This window comes from Procambarus clarkii, chromosome 5 (assembly GCF_040958095.1).
Source record: "Procambarus clarkii isolate CNS0578487 chromosome 5, FALCON_Pclarkii_2.0, whole genome shotgun sequence".
Taxonomy (NCBI): domain Eukaryota; kingdom Metazoa; phylum Arthropoda; class Malacostraca; order Decapoda; family Cambaridae; genus Procambarus; species Procambarus clarkii.
The window spans coordinates 12,666,713-12,690,255 of record NC_091154.1 but is presented as its reverse complement, the minus strand read 5'-3'; the positions used below and the strand labels follow the sequence as shown (position 1 = coordinate 12,690,255).

General features: G+C 41.1%; 1 protein-coding gene across 2 annotated transcripts in view; it reads left to right on the top strand.

Annotated features, from left to right (window-relative positions):
- The first annotated feature begins 3,958 nt into the window (after positions 1-3,958).
- Positions 3,959-23,543, top strand: part of LOC123765058 (uncharacterized) — a 35,710-nt gene continuing 16,125 nt past the window's right edge. For both annotated transcript variants that reach the window (XM_069339476.1, XM_069339482.1), the window contains exon 1: positions 3,959-4,404. The gene's annotated coding sequence lies outside the window, so the exon portion shown is untranslated. The remainder of the gene's footprint in view (positions 4,405-23,543) is intronic.

Genomic DNA, 23,543 nt, shown 5'->3' with positions numbered 1-23,543 from the left:
GACCACAAGCTGAATTTCCAGGGTCACATTCTAAATATATCAAAAAAAGTTTCAAAAACTGTTGGCATTCTTTCTAAGATCAGATATTATGTACCCCGCCCTGCCCTGGTTACTCTCTATTACTCCCTCATCTATCCATACCTCAACTATGGTATTTGTGCTTGGGGTTCTACTACCCAAAATCATTTACGTCCTCTCATTACTCAACACAAAGCTGCTATTAGGACAATAACCAACTCTGGCCCCAGACATCACTCGGTACCCTTACTCAAATCTCTGAATATGTTAGATATTAAGTCACTGCACATTCTCTCATGTGTATTATACATATATAAAACGCTGAACTGTAATGCCAATCCTGACCTCAAAAGCTTCATTGAAGGTTGTAACAAAACCCATGAGCACCACACCAGAAATAAATACAGTTTTGATATTCCTAGAGTACGACTTAATCAAACTAGAAATGCTCTACAAATCAAGGGACCCAGAATGTGGAATGACCTTCCCAACCATGTTAAAGACTGTACCTCTCTCAACCAGTTTAAGATAAAAACTAAACACTACCTAATAAATTCCCTGTAACCTACCTTACCCCTAAATGTCAACCCATGTCTGTTATTTTATTTTATTATTATTATTTTTTTTTTTTAATCAACACTGTTTGTCAACCTATTGTATTTGTGCTGCTTTTTCAGTCATGTTCCCCCTTTTTTTTTTATCTTTATTTGTATTTGTTTTCAACACTTTTTATTCTTTATGCTCAATTAGTATTAAGTTCTAGATATTAATGTTTTTCTTGCCCGAAACGCATTGCGTAATAGTGGCTTTAGGCATTGTATGTACTAGCTCTATCTATATATCAATCCATTAATGTAACATCACTTGTATGTATGTACCTTACCTGAATAAACATATTTATTTATTATTTATTATAAATAATTTTTTCAAATATTTTTGATAGAATGGGTAGATTTGATATTGGTCTATAATTGTTTATGTCTGCCGGATTGCCTCCTTTATGGACTAGCGTTACTCTTGCTTTTTTAAGGATATCAGGGAAGGTGTGACACTCTATAGATTTGTTGAGCAGTAGAGCTATGGGTGGGGCAAGGGCATGGGAGGCTCTCTTGTATACCAACAGAATGAATGCCAACAGTTTTAGAAACTTTTTTTTTTTTTTTTGCTATATTTAGAATGTGTTTCTGGAAATTCAGCTTGTTATCAATGAGGACACCAAGGAATTTACCATCAACTTTACTACTGATTTGTATATTATTTATTCTTAAATTAATTTCATTTGAGGATTTATTACGAAACAAAATATAAAAAGTTTTGTCAATGTTAAGGGTGAGTTTGTTGGCAGTTAGGCAAAGATGGACTTTATTTAGTTCAGTATTCACAGGGACATTTAGAGCAAGAGGGTCAGGACTGGAGAAGATGAAAGTTGTGTCATCAGCAAATAAGATTGGTTTGAGTTGTTGGAAGGCATTTGGAAGGTCATTAATGGAGATGAGAAAGAGGAGATGGCCAAGTATGCTGCCCTGAGGAACACCAGTGTTGATGGGTAGTGTCGGAGAAATTGAATTATTCACAGAAACATACTGGAGCCTGTCAGTAAGGTAAGACTGAAGGTATTGCAGGGAGTGACCTCTGACTCCATAATGATGTAATTTAAGAAGAAGGTTTTGGTGGTTGACAGTGTCAAAAGCCTTACGCAGGTCCACAAATATCCCAACAGTGAACTCATTTTTATCAAGAGCTGCATGTATCAAGTTAATCATACTAATAAGTGCATCGTTAGTGCTTTTATTGGGTCTGAAACTATATTGGCATAGTTTGTTGACATACTTTACATACTTTATTGGCAGTGCCCCCATAGCCATCGTGTGGGCGGTAGTGGACCCCCATACCCATCCTGTGGGCGGTAGTGGACCCCCATACCCATCCTGTGGGCGACAGTGGACCCCATACCCATCCTGTGGGCGGCAGTGAACCCCATACCCATCCTGTGGGCGGTAGTGGACCCCATACCCATCCTGTGGGCGATAGTGCACCCCATACCCATCCTGTGGGCGGTAGTTGACCCCATACCCATCCTGTGGGCGGTAGTGGACCCCCATACCCATCCTGTGGGCGGTAGTGGACCCCCATACCCATCCTGTGGGCGATAGTGAACCCCATACCCATCCTGTGGGCGGTAGTTGACCCCATACCCATCCTGTGGGCGGTAGTGGACCCCATACCCATCCTGTGGGCGGTAGTGGACCCCATACCCATCCTGTGGGCGGTAGGTGACCCCATACCCATCCTGTGGGCGGTAGGTGACCCCATACCCATCCTGTGGGCGGTAGTTGACCCCATACCCATCCTGTGGGCGGTAGTGGACCCCCATACCCATCCTGTGGGCGGTAGGTGACCCCATGTCCATCCTGTGGGTGGTAGTGGACTCCATACCCATCCTGTGGGCAGTAGTGGACCCCATACCCATCCTGTGGGCAGTAGCGAACCCCATACCCATCCTGTGGGCAGTAGTGGACCCCATACCCATCCTGTGGGCAGTAGTGGACCCCATACCCATCCTGTGGGCAGTAGTGGACCCCATACCCATCCTGTGGGCAGTAGCGAACCCCATACCCATCCTGTGGGCAGTAGTGGACCCCATACCCATCCTGTAGGCGGTAGTGAACCCCATACCCATCCTGTGGGCGGTAGTGGACCCCATACCCATCCTGTGGGCGGTAGTTGACTCCATACCCATCCTATGGGTGGTAGGTGACCCCATACCCATCCTGTGGGCGGTAGTGGACCCCATACCCATCCTGTGGGCAGTAGTTGACTCCGTACCAATCCTGTGGGTGGTAGGTGACCCCATACCCATCCTGTGGGCAGTAGTGGACCCAATACCCATCCTGTGGGCGGTAGTTGACTCCGTACCCATCCTGTGGGTGGTAGGTGACCCCATACCCATCCTGTGAGCGGCAGTGGACCCCATACCCGTTCTGTGGGCGGTAGTGGACCCCCATACCCATCCTGTGGGTGGTAGTGAACCCCATACCCATTCTGTGGACGGTAGGTGACCCTATACCCATCCTGTGGGCGGTAGTGGACCCAATACCCATCCTGTGGCCGGTAGGTGACCCCATACCCATCCTGTGGGCGGTAGTGGACCCAATACCCTTCCTGTGGGTAGTAGTGGACCCCATACCCATCCTGTGGGTGGTAGTGGACCCCATACCCATCCTGTAAGTGGTAGTGGACCCCATACCCATCCTGTGGGTGGTAGTGGACCCCATACCCATCCTGTGGGTGGTAGCTGACCCCCATACCCATCCTGTGAGGTTCGGGAACTGAACTCCAAAATTTATTTAGCTAAGAAGGATAATCATAGCCATCAGAACCTTTCCTTTTATGATAATTACACTCACTATGCAGGTTTTTATACTATTGACGCCACCGTAAAAATTGTGGTGGTTTGGGGAAATGAAAACCACCGCAATATTTACGCTTCCTGGGGCTGGCGATTATCGCATTCTTTTTACGGAGTGGTAATGGAGATAAAGCATTACTATGTGTCGGAGGCTTTTTTACAACAATGTGTACCTACGAATACTCCGCTGTATCATGTGTGTGTATTATGTGTCAAATGTCCATGTCCATATTGTATACAAATACAAATTTCTATTATATACTGAATATACTGAATACATTATGATCAGCTGTGTCTTGTAGATCCAAAAAGGACCACAAGAGTCAACGCATCGACGTTATAGTGATGGCACAATCATATATGTGTTTCTATGTAAAAAAGGTATATTTTTGTTTGATTAGATATTGTTGTAGTAGAATACGTTAGATTATATTAGGTTACGTGACGTTAGATTAGGTTAGATTAGGATAGGGATGTTAGTAGAGTATAGAGCGATGACGTAGTAGGACTAATCTGTGGGGCCATTTTTGGACCCCTAGGGCCAGAGCCCAGGAGTTGTTTACAGTCAGACCTCCACACCTGCCTTCTCCTGCGGGGAGGTATATAGCACAGCTACACACCTGCCTCCTCCTGCGGGGAGGTATATAGCACAGCTACACACCTGCCTCCTCCTGCGGAGTGGTATATAGCACAGCTACACACCTGCCTTCTCCTGCGGGGTGGTATATAGCCACAGCTACACACCTGCCTCCTGTGGGGGTGGTATATAGTCACAGCTACACACCTGCCTCCTCCTGTGGGGGTGGTATATAGCCACAGCTACACACCTGCCTCCTCCTGCTGGGTGGTATAGCCACAGCTACACACCTGCCTCCTCCTGTGGGGTGGTATATAGCCACAGCTACACACCTGCCTCCTCCTGCTGGGTGGTATAGCCAAAGCCACACACCTGCCGCCATCACACCACGTATTGAGAGGTAATTGAGATTGATTACAGGATGACAGAGTTGCTTCGCCTGTAGCTGTTGGGCCAGACCTTAGTCCCGGTGTTGGGGGAGGCCTACACAAGTCCATAGGCCTGGCAGTTCGGGGACTGTTGGTGTTACTGTCCCGAGGAGTTACCGAGGCGGGTCACCCCATAAATGACTCCCCTTAACCCTTAAACTGCGCAAAACCTCACATGATGTGCGACATTGAGCTCAGTTTTTTAAGTTTTCTGAAACTTTTAAAAAAAAAATTGTGAATAATCTACTAGGCAAATGCTCTAACTTTGTCTAAATGATATCAGTGTAACTTGAAAAACAAGAGAATAAAAAATAATTATAAAATTTAATATTGAAAACTTCAGATTTTGAAATCAGCTGCAAAAATATAAAAATATCACAACTGTTCATTTGGTGTTGTTATGCTCTCAGAAGAGCATATGATCTTCATGTTCATATATTCAGAATAAAGGTTTTCAGTATTGTTTACTGTAAAACAATATCGTCAATACGGCATTTGAAATATGCGCAAATTTAGACAACAAAAATTTATAACTCCAAATGTTTAGAGTTTATGAAAAATCAATTCTATAGGGATTGTGGAACAGGCAGCTGTGAACACTATATGTAAAAATGGTGAGAATCGGTTAGAAACTAGATTTTTGGATACTGAAGTAAGTTGAAATTCTAGTTATAGATATAATTGAAGTTGAAGCTATCGATAATGAATAAGGCAGTTCTAATTCATGAATTTACTTGAATGTTGTAATAAACATTGTTTGACATTCGTACTCAAGTATGTGAAACTTGTAGGTCAATGTGTGTAGAAATGAAGTCAAGATAAAATAACCCCCAAAAATGAAATATAGGGATAATTATAATAATTATAATGATTTAGGAAGTATATTTAGGGTATACTTCATATAAGTAAAAAACCTTATTTTGGTCCATAATCATCAAAACAATCTAAAGAAACAAGGAAAATAGAACTTGAAATCTGTGAAAAAAAATTCAAAAGTCCCAAGTTCTGAGAGTTGTAACTGATTTATTTGTTGACTAATTTAATTCTGGCTACACATCCTAACTTCTCATAGTTAGGGACGAGAATGCATTCTCCAGGATGTAAAGGTTAAAACAAATTCAAATAATAAACAAAGGAGGAAGAAAAAACTAAAATCCTAACAAAAGAAAAAATTCCCCTAAAAAAAATATTTTTTTGACATTGTTGCAAGTAACATTGATAATAACATTGGACGATGTATTTATATGATATACAACAAAATAGAGCATAATAACATAATTATTCATTATTATTTGTGTTATTTTGTATTACTAACCAATGCTATAAAGGCACCAGCTGTATGTCCACTTTGTGGACACTTGTTACTGCTGTTCTTCTTGTTTGTGCGTCGGACAGGTGCTTGCGTCTCTTTATTACTGCATTATCCACCAGTTCCAGTTAATAGGAGCTGTTCTCTTTATCAACAAAACGTTCTTTTTTTTTTAATATTCGTCTAAAATCAATTTCTGGAAATATTTTGATGAAAGTTTCACGAAGCTGAAGCCAATAAGTTTGAGATTTGTTTGATATTTTTAAGTAATTTTGACATAATTCAAATATTTTTCGAGCTTATACCCCCTTCAATGTCACACATCATATGACTTTTGCGCTGTTTAAGGGTTAAGGTTTGTCAAGGTTCACCTGTAGGCCAAGTGAGGTTCTATCCTTGACAATTGCCTGACTCCTGGGGGCATGAGGTGAAAGAAAATGTGCCCATTGGGGTCTAGTCCCACCTGGGGATCAAATCCTGAGTCCCGTGGTTGGGACCTGAGGGTGTAGACCGCTGCGCCATAGGTATTTTATCGTTAACAATTGGGTTGTATATATGGGAATGCAGCGTTTGTTGATGTAATGGTTATAAATTGTCACAATCTAAGATGTACTGTTCCCTCCCTCTGTCCCATCCCTAACCCTTATCATGACCCCTTGCAAGTGCTATAAAGTTGTAATGTCTTGGCACTTTCCCTTGATAATTAAATAATTAAGATGTGCTGTACAGATGGCCATCACAATGGTGCAGGGGAGGGGGGGGGGCGTTTCTGCACCAATGTGCATAAAAAATATGCATGGTCATATGTATGGTCCCCCAGTACGTCCATGTGTGTATGGGGAGGACCTTTGACAAGCCACCGGCTTCCTGTCCTCGTCGAGGCCAGTGTTAGTGGCTCTCGGGTAAACTCGGGTAAAAAATGAAAATTAAATTGAAAGATACAATGCTGTGTATGGGAAGACTGGGAGTATGTGATAAAGAACTTTTTTTTTTTTTTCAAATATTTATGTTAGGTGAGCCCAACCTCTTGGGGTGGACGGTAGAGCAACGGTCTCGTTTCTTGTTGAGCGGCGTTCAATCCCCGACATTCCAAGTGGATGGGCACCAAAAAAAATGGTTGGCACGTGGAAAAAGTTTGTGTCAGAGACTTGGCTGATTTTGGCACGCACTCTCAAAAAGGTTGCCCACCCCTGATCTAGAACCACCCCTAGATCCCTTTCTTTGTCAAAATTCTTTAAAAATTTCTCACATAATTTATAGGTTGTGTGGGGTCTATGTTCTCCCATTCCACATTCTATAACATGGCATTTGTTCTTATTAAATTCCATTTGTCAAGTGGTGCTCCATATACTTATTTTGTCCAGGTCTTCTTGAAGGGCATGACAATCATCAAGGTTTCTTATCTTCCCTATTATCTTAGCATCATCAGCAAACATGTTCATATAATACTGTATTCCATCTGGTAGATTGTTTATGTAGACAATGAACATTACCGGTGCAAGAACTGAACCCTGTGGTACTCCATTTGTGACATTCCTCCAATCCGATACATTGCCTCTGATTACGACCCTCATTTTTCTACCAGTTAGGAAATTTTTCATCCATGTTAGAAGCTTACCTGTCACCCCTCCAATATGTTCCAGTTTCCAGAACAACCTTTTATGTGGAACTCTGCCAAAAGCCTTTTTTAGGTCCAGATAGATGCAGTCAACCCAACCATCTCTTTCCTGTGAAATCTCTGTGGCTCCTGCTTGAAACCTGCTTGATGGGATTCTGGGAGTTCTTCTACTTCTCAAGCCCGGCCTGAGGCCAGGCTTGACTTGTGAGAGTTTGGTCCACCAGGCTGTTGCTTGGAGCGGCCCGCAGGCCCACATACCCACCACAGCCCGGGTAATCCAGAACTTCTCTTAGAAAACAGTTTTCTCTTGAAGATGTCCACAGTTGTTCCGGTAATATTTCTTATTGTCGCTGGGAGGACGTTGAACAACCGCGGACCTCTGATGTTTATACAGTGTTCTCTGATTGTGCCTATGGCACCTCTGCTCTTCACTGGTTCAGTCCTGCATTTTCTTCCATATCGTTCACTCCAGTACGTTGTTATTTTACTGTGTAGATTTGAGACCTGGCCCTCCAGTATTTTCCATGTGTATATTATTTGGTATTTCTCTCGTCTCCTTTCTAGAGAGTACATTTGGAGAGCTTTGAGACGATCCCAATAATTTAGGTGTTTTATCTCGTCTATGCGTGCCGTATATGTTCTCTGTATTCCCTCTATTTCAGCAATCTCTCCTGCTCTGAAGGGGGACGTGAGTACTGAGCAGTAATCGAGATGGGACAACACAAGTGACTTGAAGAGTAAAACCATTGTGATGGGATCCCTGGATTTATAAGTTCTCGTAATCCATCCTATCATTTTTCTGGCTAACACAATATTTGCTTGGTTATGCTCTCTAAACGTTAGATCGTCGGATATCGTCATTCCCAAATCCTTGACATGCTGTTTTCCTACTATGGACAGATTCAATTGTGTTTTGTACCCTGTATTATGTTTCAGATCCTCATTTTTGCTGTACCTGAGTACCTGAAATTTATCACTGTTAAACATCCTGTTATTTTCTGCTGCCCAATCGAAAACTTTGTTGACATCTGCTTGTAAGTTTTCAATGTCTTCAACAGAGGTAATTTTCATGCAGATTTTTGTGTCATCTGCAAAGGATGACACGAAGCTGTGACGTGTATTTTTGTCTATATCTAATATGAGAATAAGGAACAGTAGCGGTGCAAGGACTGTACCTTGAGGTACAGAGCTTTTAACTGCGCTTGGACTCGATTTTATTTGTTTGACTGTTACTCTTTGTGTTCTGTTCAACAGGAAATTGAGTATCCAGCATCCTACATTACCAGTTATTTCCATTGACCCCATTTTGTGTGCTATCACCTCATGGTCACATTTGTCGATTGCCTTTGCAAAGTCTGTGTATACAACATCTGCATTTTGCTTTTCTTCAAGAGCTTCTGTGATTTTGTCATAGTGGTTAAGTAACTATGACAGACAGGATCTGCCCGCTCTAAATCCATGTTGTCCTGGATTGTGTAGCTCATTATTTTCCATAAAACTAGAAATTTGACTCCTAATCACTCTTTCAAACACTTTTATTATGTGTGATGTTAGTGCAACTGGTCTATAATTTTTTGCCAAGGCTTTACTACCCCCCCTTGTGCAGAGGGACTATATCTGCAGATTTAACCACTGTGCTGCATGGAGTTTATTGTGAAATTCCCACGGTGTCCATGAAATAAAGTGTTCCCCAAAAATTCTTTTTTCTTCATAAAATGATAAATTCCCTTCCCTGAACATGTCTATGTAAAAATAAATACCAAATTCCACTTACTTTGGCTGTGGGGACGTGGACAAGGTGCGCTGTGACGTCATCAGGGCATGGTCGCCCGTGCGTGAATTGCCCAGACACGGTTGCGCGGGCCATTCAAGCACCGGGTGTTGCCACAAATATATTTTCAATTATTTGTTTTATGTATATCCAATGCGGTTTTATTTATTTATTTTTATCGTACAGTGGCACCTCGACTTACGATTGCCCCTACTTACGATAATTTTGAGTTACGATGTAAATTTGATCGAAAAATGCGACTCTACATCTGATGGTGTCGTCGACTTCCGATATTTGTTGGTACACATTCGGGTCGACTGAGCGCGTGGTTCCCGGTCGCGGTCCGACCTGCCTCAGTTTACTACAGCTGCCCGCTTAGTGACGATTGCGCCTATAAGAAATTACGTGTTTGTGTTTTTTTTTTTGCATTTTGAACATTTAATTATTATATATCACACCATGAATCCCAGGAAAGTCAGTGGTAAGGCTCAACATATGAAAACCAATGTAAGGATGGCCATTGAGCGGAAACAAGAGTACAGAATGTCTCTTCTCAACAATTAAGAAAATGTGTGCAGCAGAATTGCAAACCTTTGCTGAAACGACTCGCCCAAATCAAGCTGCAGTAGGCTGTTGCCTTAACCTATTCAATGACACTGTGGTGCATCATTACAGACAAATGTTAAAACGATGGGAAAAACAAATGTCTCTTGACAAATTTGTAGTGAGACAAACAAGCACTGAACCACAACCAGGTCCTAGTGCTATGCAAGCAAAACGTGCCAGAGAGTGCACACCAGAAAGGTCATCACTGCCTGATGTTATAATGGAAGGTGACTCCCCTTCCAAACAGTAACACCTCCCCACCCCCCCTCATCACCATCTTCCATATGCCATCAAGAGCCCTCCATAAAGGTAAGATCAACTTTGGTACTGTATTGTAGTTAGAAAAAAAAAATTGTATTCAGTATAAAATGTATTTGTATGTTAATATTTTGGAGGGTGGGGAACGGATTAATTCAATTCCCTTTATTTCTTATGGAAAAAATCGCTTCGACTTATGATATTTCGAGTTACGATCTGTCTCTGGGAACGGATTAGCATCGTAAGTCGAGGCCCCATTGTATATGATGCATATTTGTGTCCTTTACAATATGTATACAGTAGAACGTTCATAATGTTCCGTGGAACTGTGATACATGTGTCAGCAATGTGTCCACAATAAATGTTTATTGTTACAATATTACCTGTTAAAAATTCACTAAAATTACAATATGTACAGTTTCACACACACTATTTACACAGTAACACACTGTATTACACACTCAGTACTTCGGAAGTGAGTAATAATCAATGAAGTAGTCCATGGTACACAGCGCGACTTCGCTCTCAGTGCACCAGGTACAGATAAATTTTCGCTTTCTGTTTCTTCATTCTGTGTGCTTGCAAATAACGCACTCACGTACACCCTTGGCTTTAGTACTTGTAGATTGTATGCAGCCAAGCTTGTAAAGCATAAGGTAGTATTGAAAAGATTATAGGAAAAGATCGATTTGTAAGGTAGTCTTGAAAAGATTGCTTTGTACGGTCCCACACAAGAAGAGATTCAGCTTACCTCAAGAGTGTCCGTCAGTCAGAAAGAGATTCAGCTAGCCTCAAATAGTGTCCGTCAGTTAGAAAGAGATTCAGGTATTTTTTAAAATATCTATGGAAAACACCACCATGGAAGCTGCTAACACTGTTCATCTATGCTATTTGTATCAGATGTATCATCACTGAACACAGAAAATGATTCATCTACAGTATGTATCATCTAAATAATTGTAGATAGTATAGGATTGCAAGGGTGACGCTCAGTGCTACAACTGGATACGGTCGCTGTATCCTCCTCATAGGTGCTGTATCACTTGCATCCGACCTTTGTGTTAGGTCCTTATTGCTCCTAGCTTCACCAATATTATGACCCTTATGTTCTTCAAACAATAAGGTTTGAATTTCACCGACAGAGCGTTATCTTTCAACACTGCGTCAGATAGGTAATTACCTAAGTGTAATTACCTATGTGTAGTTACAGGATGAGAGCTACACTCGTGGTGTCCCGTCTTCCCAGCACTCTTTGTCATATAACACTTTGAAACTACTGACAGTCTTGGCCTCCACCACCTTCTCACCTAACTTGTTCCAACCGTCTACCACTCTGTTTGCGAAAGTGAATTTTCTTATATTTCTTCAGCATCTGTGTTTAGCTAGTTTAAATCTATGACACCACTCTGTTTGCGAAAGTGAATTTTCTTATATTTCTTCAGCATCTGTGTTTAGCTAGTTTAAATCTATGACCGCTTGTTCTTAAAGTTCCAGGTCTCAGGAAATCTTCCCTATCAATTTTATCAATTCCTGATACTATTTTGTATGTAGTGATCATATCACCTCTTTTTCTTCTGTCTTCTAGTTTTGGCATATTTAATGCATCTAATCTCTCCTCGTAGCTCTTGCCCTTCAGTTCTGGGAGCCACTTAGTAGCATGTCTTTGCACCTTTTCCAGTTTGTTGATGTGCTTCTTAAGATATGGGCACCACACAACCGCTGCATATTCTAGCTTTGGCCTAACAAAAGTTGTGAACAATTTCTTTAGTATATTTCCATCCATGTATTTAAAAGCAATTCTGAAGTTAGAAAGCGTGACATAGGCTCCTCGCACAATATTCTTTATGTGGTCCTCAGGTGATAGTTTTCTATCTAGAACCACCCCTAGATCTCTTTCTTTATCAGAATTCTTTAAAGATTTCTCACATAATATATAAGTTGTGTGGGGTCTATGTTCTCCTATTCCACATTCCATAACATGGCATTTATTAATATTAAATTCCATTTGCCAAGTGGTGCTCCATATACTTATTTTGTCCAGGTCATCTTGAAGGGCATGACAATCATCTAAGTTTCTTATCCTTCCTATTATCTTAGCATCATCAGCAAACATGTTCATATAATTCTGTATACCAACTGGTAGATCATTTATGTAGACAATAAACATCACTGGTGCAAGAACTAAACCCTGTGGTACTCCACTTGTGACATTTCTTCAGTCCGATACATTCCCTCTGATTACTGCCCTCATTTTTCTATGTCAGAAAATTTTTCATCCATGTTAAAAGCTTACCTGTCACCCCTCCAATATTTTCCAGTTTCCAGAACAACCTCTTATGTGGAACTCTGTCGAAAGCCTTTTTTAGGTCCAGATAGATGCAGTCAACCCAACCATCTCTTTCCTGTAATATCTCTGTGGCTCGATCATAGAAACTGAGTAAATTTGATACACAAGATCTTCCAGATCGGAAACCCTATTGTCTGTCTGATATTATATCATTTCTCTCCAGGTGTTCTACCCATTTAGTTTTGATTAGTTTTTCCAATACTTTCACTATTAGACTTGTCAATGATACAGGTCTATAATTGAGGGGGTCTTCCCTGCTGCCACTTTTGTAGATTGGAACTATGTTAGCCTGTTTCCACATGTCTGCTACGATTCCTGTACACAGGGATGCCTGAAAGATCAGGTGAAGTGGAATGCTGAGCTCAGATGCACATTCTCTCAGAACCCATGGTGAAACTCCATCTGGGCCAGCTGCTTTGTTCTTACTGAGCTCCTTTAGCATATTTTCCACTTCATCTCTAGACACCTCTATCCACCCTATGTTGTTCTCTGGAATTCTTATTGTGTCTGGTTCTCTGAAGATTTAATTTTGTACAAACACACTTTGGAACTTTTCATTTAATGTTTCACACATTTCCTTTTCATTTTCCGTGAATCTGTTTCCCATTTTCAACCTCTGGATATTATCCTTTACCTGCAATTTGTTGTTTATGAATTTGTAGAGTAGGCCCGGTTCTGTTTTACATTTATCTGCTATCCCTTTTTCAAAATTTCTTTCTGCCTCTCTCCTTACTGCCGTATAGTTATTTCTCGCATCTTTGTATTGCTGGTATGTTTGGGGGGTTTGGCCTCTTCCTTTACTGATTCCATTTTTGTGTCTTTTGGTCTCTGGCCCTCTCACAATTTCTGTTGAACCAGTCCTGTTTTCTGGCCCTGCATCTCTGTTTTGGTATGAATGTTTGTGTGCCTTCCTCATATATATTTAAAAATTTGGCATACATTTCATTTACTTCCCTGCCTAGGAACAAGTCTGTCCAATTACACTCATTAAAAAAAATTTGAAGTTCCCCATAGTGACCTCTCCTTAAATCGAGTTTATCAACTGTTTCAATGTCCCCATTTTCTTTTAGATGATATCTTAAAGCATAATCAATGTCTAACAGGACGTGATCACTCTTTTTTTTCCCAAGGGAGGAAGGTACTGGATGTCAAATATCTCTTCTTCTTTCCTGGTGAAAACTAGATCCAGTTCTGACGGTACATCTCCTTCCCTCATTCTTGTGGCCTGCTTTATGTGTTGATACAAGAATGTCTCCAGAATGAGGTTCACAAATCTGCATAACCAAAAGTCCTTCGTTCTTGCTTCATAGGCCTCCCAGTCCACTTAACTGCGCCAACCGAGTTTTCTCGGTCGGCGGGAAACTGCGCCAACCGAGAAAATTCGTTTTGATTTTTCGTAACCAATTCTAAATGTGTACGAGGTTGGTTGTGTATGAAATGGACTCTTAGGACCTTCAGTGAAAGGCAGCCATCTTGGTAAAAAATCCCAGAATGCCCTAGGGGTGCTGGCTGGGTTAGTACTGAATGAGCAACCATGGGTGGCGCACGCGCCTCTGGCTCCCAAACACCTGTCCGACGCGGTGTTGAAAGATAATGCTCTGTCGGTGAAATTCAAACCTTATTGTTTGAAGAACATAAGGGTCATAATATTGGGGAAGCCAGGCGCAATAAGGACCTAACACAAAGGTCGGATGCAAGTGATACTGTAAGAATAGATTTCATTCGGCTTGTACAGGAGTGAGTAACACCACGGCACTGAGAGCTGGCCACTTGCTCTGGGTGTGTAAAAATGACCTGCCAGCTTGGAATATCCTAAAAAACCTTCTAGATAACATGACGCATGAATGGAAAACATCGTTCATTGAAAGCCTACCAGCCATCCAGAAGGAGTGGGAAAGGAACAACAACAATTTTATTATACCAGGGGGGGAGGCTATAGTCAGGGATGAAACTGAGACTGAAACTCAGGAAGTTGTAAACTCTGACTCAGTAGGCCCGGATGTAGATGACAGTAAACTAGAAAGTGTAACAGACAGCACTGACAGCTCGATAGGTACAGACACTTCTACGGTTCCCGATAGAGCGAGTCAGAACTGAAGGACAGACTTTTGCAAATTTTATGCAAAGGGCATATGCAGACATAGATATGCTGGTAATAAGAAAGGATTAGAATGCAGTTACCAACATCCTAAAAAATGTTTAAATATGCTTGGGAAAGGTGAGTGCCGATTTGGATCAATATGTAGGTTTTTCCATCCTGACATGTGCCAAACCTCACTGGAGGACAGAAAATGCTATGACCTCAGCTGCCCACACTTTCACGTGAAAGGCATGGAACGCTACATAAAGAGTGGCAAGCAGGATAAGGAATTTGGAGGAAACTCGATAAATTTTTTATACCAGACCGAAAGAGAATTCAAAAGGAGGAGCATGGAGAATGTATATAACTGGATGCCAGATCCACTTGCATTCCAGAATTACAGATACAATTACACACCGAAAGGGAACTACAACTACGACAGGCAACTGCCCTACAACAATCAGCACTGGTCAGAACAAACTCAATATGTCCACGCATAATAGGCTTGTCGAAAAAGTCTCCCAGTCAAACTATCACTTATAGAGTAACCTCATTCATCTATGCCAACATACAAGGACTGAAAACAAGAACAAACAACAAAGTACAGTTCATAAATGGCCTCCTCACGGAGTCAAATGCAGTATTTGGAGCTTTCACAGAAACCCATGCAGGGGAATTGTTGGACAGTGAGATCTGGATTCCAGGATATAACCTATACAGGTGTGATAGGAAAATTAGGTCACATGGAGGAATGGGTCTGTATATAAGGGAAGACCTTGTATGCTCGGAGATCCTAAACGTTACAAATGAGGTGGTAGAGGTACTGGGATTAAAAATAGAGAAAATAAATTTAGTGATTATTTTAATATACAAACCGCCAGATGCAACGGCTGAGGAATTCATAGAACAGATAAACAAAATAGAGAATAGCCTTGATAATTTGGAGAACCCATATACCTGATATTATCTTCCTAGGTGACTTCAACTTGCCTAGTCTCAAATGGAGAATAGCAAACAATAATATTATACCAGGAAATCTATCAGGACCTAACCAACCACAGATTAGAGAACTACTTAGATTCTGTGACAAATTTTCACTCAATCAGCAGATATCGGAGCCAACGAGAAATGAAAATATTCTAGATCTGGTCTTTACGAACAATGAAGACATTATCAGAGACATTACAATATCAGATACCACATATTCAGATCACAAGCTCATTGAAGTGCAAACGACCATCAATACTCAGAATAGACCTAAAACGTTGATAAAGCGAGAGGGGCTATTCAGTAAATTCAATTTTAATAATAAAAGGATAGACTGGGAGATAATAAACAGGGAACTTACAAACATTCCATGGGAAACTGTTTTAAGTAATACTAGTCCTACAGAAGAAATAGAAAAACTGACTTCAGAAGCGTATCAAATCTGAAACATGTTCCTTTGAGGAAAGCCAGAAAGAGATCCAACGTAGAAAGAGAACGCAGTCCACACTATAAACGCAGGAAAAAATAACGGAACTGCTTATGCAGACACGAATTTCCCGTCAAAGAAGGAATAATTTAAATAGGGAGATTGAAGAAATCGAGCGGAAATTGAAACACTCATATGAGACTGAAGAAATGCAGTTAGAACAGAAAGCAATTCGGGAAATAAAGAAAAATCCAAAATACTTCTTCACATATGCAAAATCAAAAGCAAAAACCACTGCCAGTATTGGACCTATTCGTACAAGTGAAGGTTCATACACGGAGGATGACAAAGAAATTAGTGAAATCCTAAAAAAGCAGTATGAGGCTTGAGTTTAGCACTCCAATAAACAACATGAAAGTGGAAGATCCAGACAATTTCTTTATGCGGGATATTCAAACCCCTGTAAATATAACTGATATCAACACGAGTGCACTAAATTTTGAAAGAGAAATTGAAAACATGCCCATGCACTCGGCCCCAGGTCCAGACTCATGGAATTCAATATTTATAAAGAAATGCAAAGTGCCGGTAGCACAGGCACTCAGTATAGTGTGGAGGAAGAGCTTGGACACAGGGGAGATACCAGATGCACTTAAAGTAGCAGACATAGCCCCTCTACACAAGGGAGGGAGCAAAGCATTGGCAAAGAATTATATACCAGTTGCACTAACATCGCACATAATAAAAGTATTTGAGAGAGTGATTAGGAGTCAGGTCACCAATTTCATGGAGACCAATGACCTTCACAACCCAGGCCAACATGGATTTCGAGTGGGAAGATCGTGCCTCTCACAGCTACTTGAGCACTACGACAAAGTCACTGAGGCTTTAGAGGAAAAACAGAATACTGATGTGATATACACGAACTTCGCAAAGGCTTTCGATAAATGTGACCATGGCGTGATAGCACACAAAATGAAGTCAGTGGGAATAACCGGTAAAGTAGGACGCTGGATACTCGGTTTTCTGTCAAACAGGACTCTGCGAGTAACGGTCAACCATATAAAATCTAGTCCAAGTGCAGTGAAAAGCTCTGTACCTCAGGGGTACAGTCCTTGCACCGCTGCTTTTCCTTATTCTCATATCAGATATAGACAGAAATACAAGTCACAGCTTCGTATCATCCTTTGCAAATGACACAAAATTTAGTATGAAAATTACCTCGGCTGAAGACATTGAAAAACTTCAAGCTGATATTAATAAAGTTTTCGACTGGGCATCAGAAAATAACATGATGTTTAACAGTGATAAATTCCAGGTACTCAGATACGATAAAAATGAGGACTTTAAACATAATACAGGGTATAAAACACAATCAAATGTACCCATAGTAGGAAAACAGCATGTAAAGGATTTGGGAATAATTATGTCTGACGACCTAATGTTTAGGGAGCATAACCAAGCAAATATTGCGACAGCCAGAAAAATGATAGGATGGATTACGAGAACTTTCAAATCCAGGGATCCCATCACAATGGTTGTACTCTTCAAGTCACTTGTGTTGTCCCGTCTTGAGTACTGCTCAGTACTCACTTCCCCCTTCAGAGCAGGAGAGATTGCTGAAATAGAGGGAATACAGAGAACATATACGGCACGCATAGACGCGATAAAGCACCTAAATTATTGGGATCGTCTCAAAGCTCTCCAAGTGTACTCACTAGAAAGAAGACGAGAGAAATATCAAATAATATGCACCTGGAAGATACTGGAGAGCCAAGTACCAAATCTACACAGTAAAATAACAACGTACTGGAGTAAACGATATGGAAGAAAATGCAGAATAGAACCAGTGAAGAGCAGAGGTGCCATAGGCACAATCAGAGAACACTGTATAAACATCAGAGGTCCACGGTTGTTCAACACCCTCCCAGCAAGCATAAGAAATATTGCCAGAACAACCGTGGACATCTTCAAGAGGAAACTAGATTTATTCCTCCAAGGAGTGCCGGACCAACCGGGCTGTGGTGGGTATGTGGGCCTGCGGGCCGCTCCAAGCAACAGCCTAGTAGACCAAACTCTCACAAGTCAAGCCTGGCCTCGGGCCGGGCTTGGGGAGTAGAAGAACTCCCAGAACCCCATCAACCAGGTATCAACCAGGTATACAACACCTATGAGGACGATATAGCGAGTGTATCCAGTTGTAGCTCTGAGCGTCACCCTTGCAATCCTATGCTATTTATTTAGGTGATACTTAGATGAATCGTTTTCTGCGTTCAGTGATGATGCATCTGATACAAATAGCATAGATGAACAGTATTAGCGGCTTCCATAGTGGTATTTTCCATAGATATTTTCAAGAATACCTGAATCTCTTCACAACTGATGGACACTCTTGAGGCTAGCTGAATCTCTTCCTGACTGACGGACACTCTTGAGGTAAGCTGAATCTCTTCCTGTGTGGGACCATACAAAGCGATCTTTTCAAGACTACCTTACAAATTGATCTTTTCCTATAATCTTTTCAATACTACCTTATGCTTTACAAGCTTGGTTACATACAACCTACAAGTTCTAAAGCCAAGGGTGTACGTGAGTGCGTAATTTGCAAGCACACAGAATGAAGAAACAGGAAGCGAAAATTTATCTGTACCTGGTGCACTGAGAGCGAAGTCGCGCTGTGTACCATGGACTACTTCGTTGATTATTACTCACTTCCAAAGTACTGAGTGTGTAATACAGTGTGTTACTGTGTAAAGAGTGTGAAACTGTACATATTGTAATTTTAGTGATTTTTTAACAGGTAATATTGCGACAATAAACATTTATTGTGGACACATTACTGACACATGTATCAGAGTTCCACGGAACATTATGAACGTTCTACTGTATACATATTGTAAAGGACACAAATATACATCATATACGATAAAAAACAAATAAAACCGCATTGGAAATACATAAACAAATAATTGAACATATATTTGTGGCAACACCCGGTGCTTGAATGGCCCACGCGACCATGTCTGGGCGAGTCACGCACGGGCGACCAGGCCCTGATGACGTCACAGCGCATCTTGTCCACGTCCCCACAGCCAAAGTAAGTGGAATTTGGTATTTATTTTTACATAGACATGTTCAGGGAAGGGAATTTATTATTTTACGAAGAAAAAATAATTTTTTGGGAACACTTCATTTCATGCACACCGGGGGAATTTCTCAATAAACTCCGCGCAGCACGGTGGTTAAAGTTGAAGTCCTCCAGTATCAACAGTCGTGATTTATCTTTATCTGCTTGTACAATAATATCTCTCATGACCATTATGAGGCCCTCTCGTTTGTCATCCAGTTCTTCCTTTGTCCATGTGTTGCTTGCTGGTGGGCTGTAGGTATTTAAAAATAGCTTATCATCCTGATTCCAGATCTGCAATGCCATTATGTCACTATCTCGAGGGTTTTCAAATATTAACTCTCTTACCTTCAGGTGTTTTTTCACCAGTACTGCCACTCCTCCCTTCCTAGTTTTCCTGTCACGTCTTCAAACTGAATAGCCTCTTGGGAATATGACTTCATTTATCATATTTCCTTCAAGTTTCATCTCTGATAATGTGACAATATCTGGGACCCTAAGCTGGATTATATCTTGCAACTCCAAAGTTTTTGACCTCACTCCATCTATGTTGGTAAATACAATTTTCAGGAACATGTTCCCTTTTCATTTGCCCTTTACTCCCCTTTTTACTACTGATCTTGTTGCTTTGTTTTTATGTACCATTTCACAATCTTTCCAGTCCCTGTCACTTTGTAGAAAAAAGAATTTCCGTCTTCTTCATTTCTATCTCCATTTAGACGTTTTGCCTCAATTAGGTTCATTTTCAGCTTTTCTCTGTCTTCCTTGGAAAGGTCTTGTCTTATTGACCAAATTTTGCCAACCTCATCACTACAATTTTCTGGCATTTCTAAGCACTTCCATCATGTTTTTTACTCCATTAAACGTCACCCGTAACCCTTAAATGGCGCATGGCTATATACCATTTGACACCTACAGGCGCATACCAAAAAAAAAAAAAAATTCTTTTTTCTTCCTAACCTGTTAATTTGTGTTCACTGATCATGGGAAAAATAATAAAAAAACCGTAAGTGGCATATATTGCCCGCTATAGGGCGGGGAAGTCTGGCAAAAAACAGGAGCTGACTCAGCGTGCGTCCCAGGCGGTCTGTTGATCGCCAGCTGTCAGGCCAGAGTTGCCGCAAAGAGATAATTACCTAATTATTTCAATGTCTCTGATTGATTTTTCATAGTTTTTTTACTGTAATATTATTCAATAGTGTGTAGTTTGATATATTTATATAATAAAATGAGTGAATCATTGCTGTACTCATAATTATGGTGTGCATATTGTTGATTCAATTATGTTCATCAATCAGTGAACAAATACTTTGTCGGTTATTACACTATTTACATAGGTTATATATAAGTATCTGCATGTTTTGTTCACCATAACGAACCACTAAGTTACTATTATGAGTCAAAAAATAACGAGGAGTGACCGCCGTGTACCAGCCAGCCACTCACGCCCTCCCTCAAGTCACCTGACTCACCCACATTCTCCTTCCACAATACTGTTTTTGCTCTTATATACAGACGTTATATATAAGTATTTACATGTTTTGTTCACCATAACTGTACATCTAAGCTTGTATGGTGAGTAAAGGCACAAAGACGTAGGACCTCACACAGTCAGCTGATGGCTGCCGCCCTCAAGGCCAGACGCACTTAATATTTCTCCTCCAACAATACTATTTGTGGTGTTATTACGCTATATACACACATTATATATAAATATCTACCTGTTTTATTCACCATACTTGTACAAGTACATACTTGTACAAGTTACAGTCTCCGTGGTGTAATGGTAAGACACTTGCCTGGCGTTCCACGAGCGCTATGTCATGGGTTCGTATCCTGGCCAGGGAGGATTTACTGGGCGCAATTCCTTAACTGTAGCCTCTGTTTAACGCAACAGTAAAATGTGTACTTGGATGAAAAAACGATTCTTCGCGGCAGGGGGTCGTATTCCAGGGACCTGCCCGAAACGCTACGTGTACTAGTGGCTGTACAAGAATGTAACAACTCTTGTATATATCTCAAAAAAAAAAAAAAAAAAAAAAAAAAATGTGGTATGGTGCCCAAAGACCATCGTGGTAACCCGTAAACAACACCGTCATCTGCACAGTGGCGTCGTGCAGACGACGCCACCTCCCTCACCAAAATGGCGGCTCCCAACCTACTCTTGCTGTTTATACCCTCTATACACACTACACACGTTATATATAAGTATCCGCATTTGTGTTCACCATAGCGAACCACTAAGCTGGTATAGTGAGTGCAGTCAATAAAAGGTGGCCACACACAGTCAGAAGACATCGCCACTACCCTCCCTCCCACAGTATTACTCCTCTCTCCATGGCGCACAGTGCTAAATATCACCACAATCCTGCTATTATCAGAACCCTGGTCAGTTTTATCACAGTCAGGGGTCTTCTGTAATAATATCATCGCTACATAATAGCATAAACAAGTATATTATGGCATTTTTTGGCGATGCTGTGGTCACAAGCTGAACAGCAGTGCTGTGAGCACATGCTGCATGCGTCAGGCTTGGTTGCTCACTCAATACTGAGGCCCTTCACACCCGGGAATTTGGCCCACGATTTTTTTAAAAAATGGCGTCTGTTTACGAGAGCCCTGATGAAGGTGTGGTGAACCCCGTGTATCCGCGGGCCGTTTAAATCTTGCATAGTACTCCAAAGCATCACATGATGCGCAATTTACTGCAAGTCGGTCAAAGCATCATATGATGTGATGCGCAATTGAAGGATTAAGGGGCGGTTCTTGTCTTTCTCATATTTTCCTATTCTAAAATCACTGACATTTTCCTTTGAGCCTTCTCCTAAACCTACTATTTTCTCTATGATTTTCATCTCTTCTGCCGCTCGGTCCACCCTAGATGAAATTTCCTTCTCTAAACATCCAAAAATTATTATGGACTTAATTCTATCTGCAGTGTTTTGTACCAGTTTACTGTTGGTAACCAGTTCTTTCCTAATTGCTTGCCTAATTTCTGCTTCTTGTTGGTCATTTCTGGTTTTGACTTCCGAACACACTTCTTTGATAGTCTCTCTCTTTTACAACTTGAGCATATGTTGCTTTTATTTCTTCTTTATACTTTTCTAGTTCTTTATTCACCTCCTCTATGTGAGTTGTCAGTGAAGTTTCCAGTTGGAGATCCTTGCCTAACTGTATATTAGCTCTCAGGCTACCTTGGAGTTGTTCACCATGAGAGTCTATTTTCTTGTTTATTTCTTCAAAGTCACCAAACTTCACTTTCCACACCTCATTTTCTTTCACTAGTTCCTTGATTTGTTCCTCCTGATTTGTTACCTTGTCTGTTAATGCAGTAATAATCTTACCTTGCTGAAGCATACTCCCTTTTAGAGTGCAAAGCTCACTCCTAAGAGCTCCATTGTCCTCTTCCAATTTAAGCACTTTTTCTTCATACTTCTTTTGCATATCCTCAATTATCTCTAACCTGCCAAGAACACCTCCTTTCCTTATATCTTGGGGTGAGAATCCTTTGAAACAATCATCTGTTGGTGTGTCTACGTTTCCAGTGGTGGTGGCGGCGGCCATCTTTGTTTTTGTACTAACAAAACAACTTTTGTACTAACAGGTGTTTGGGAGCCAGAGGCTCATATGCCACCCGTGGTTGCTCATTCAGTACTAACCCAGCCAGACCCCCTAGGGCATTCTGGGATTTTTTTCCAAGATGGCTGGTTCTCACTGGAGGTCCTAAGAGTCTATTTCGTACACAACCAACCTCGTACACATTTAGAATTGGTTACGAAAAATTAAAAAGAGTTTTCTCGGTTGGCGCAGTTTCCCGCCGACCGAGAATACTCGGTTGGCGCAGTTAAGTGGTTAACTCTTAAATGGTGCCTGGCTATTTAGCATGTGTCACCCACAGGCGCATACCAAAAAAAAAAAAAAATCCTCTAAACCTATTAATTTGTGTTCACTGATCATGGGAAAAATAATAAAAAAATCGTAAGTGGCATATATTGCCCGCTATAGGGTGGAGAAGTCTGGCAAAAAACAGGCGCTGACTCAGCGTGCGTCCCAGACGGTCTGTTGCTCGCCAGCTGTCAGGCTGGAGTTGCCACAAAGAGATAATTACCTAATTATTTCAATGTCTCTGATTGATTTTTTGTATTTTTTTTTGCTGTAATATTATTCAATAGTGTGTAGTGTGATATATTTATATAATAATCTTATATACAGAGCACCACTTGGTTTCCGAACCCCTTGGGGACGAGACCCGTCGGTTAACATGTAAGTTCGTATACGAGAAATAGAGGGGAAAAAATAAACTAGAAATGTAAAAAGAAGTTGTTCTGAAAAGTTTACGAAAAACTCTAGGGGAAAAAATCGACAGGTTCATAGCGTAAATGCGACCGTGTTTTGTTTGTACTCACCAATAAGTGAAGTCCTGGTCCGCTTTATAAAAGTCCTTAATTGTTCCTAACTGATTATTAAGACGACTGGCAAACATCCTCTAGATGTTTCCTGCCAGCCTGCAGGAACATCCTGCCACCCTGCCTGCCAGCTTGCCTGCCAGCCTGCAGGCACATCCTGCCAGCTTGCAGGAAC